Below are 879 nucleotides of genomic sequence, written 5' to 3' on the forward strand. Positions count from 1 at the left end.
GCACTGAATTTCGGACTCCAGCTTACAGCTTCCTGCCTACGACCTGCCTAAGACCAGTATAGAGGAATGTTAAGCCCTCCCACTATTTTCCAAGAGGGCGTTGCCAGATTTTCCATTTCAGGTTTTAACCAGGAGATGGCGCTTCATTGACAAATACAGAAAGACAAGTTTCANCCACTATTTTCCAAGAGGGCGTTGCCAGATTTTCAATTTCAGGTTTTAACCAGGAGATGGCGCTTCATTCACAAATACAGAAAGACAAGTTTCATGGACTTTCAGTTGTGTTTTGAAGAGCATTTGAACACATCAATATTTTAGATCAACTAAAGTATTTTAATCTTGTAATTCAATAATATATAGTCTTTATATATTAAATAATCATAATAATAATGTAAATGTTTACATTACACTTCTTTATTTGTTATGGTCATACTTTTACCTTTACAATCGTTCGCTTTAATATGCAGTATATTTTTTGTATATTTTTGTGTTTGCTTCCTCCTGCTCCCTTTCGGACACATACTGTATGATTTATTATTATTATTAATATGAAGATATTATTAAGATAAGATAAGATGTTACTTTATTGATTGAACATTTTAGTTTAGAATGTGCTGTCCCACGGTAATTCAGAAGGCTCACAGGTCACATTCCGACCATTATTTAAAACAATAGGCGCTTTCACACGTCTACAGTTTGATTTGTATAGAGGGAGCTCTGTGGCTGAATGGCCACGATTAGGTGTGGCGCATTTATCATAGGTGATCAGAGCTAACTGCCTGCCGTCAGATTTCATTTAAAAAACAGATCTGATTTTAAGACTATTTCTGCACTCATAAAGAATGATAAGAATAAGAATAATGCATATTGAACTGGTTT

This window comes from Notothenia coriiceps, unplaced genomic scaffold (assembly GCF_000735185.1).
Source record: "Notothenia coriiceps isolate Sejong01 unplaced genomic scaffold, NC01 NC01_scaffold00034144, whole genome shotgun sequence".
Classification (NCBI taxonomy): Eukaryota; Metazoa; Chordata; class Actinopteri; order Perciformes; family Nototheniidae; genus Notothenia; species Notothenia coriiceps.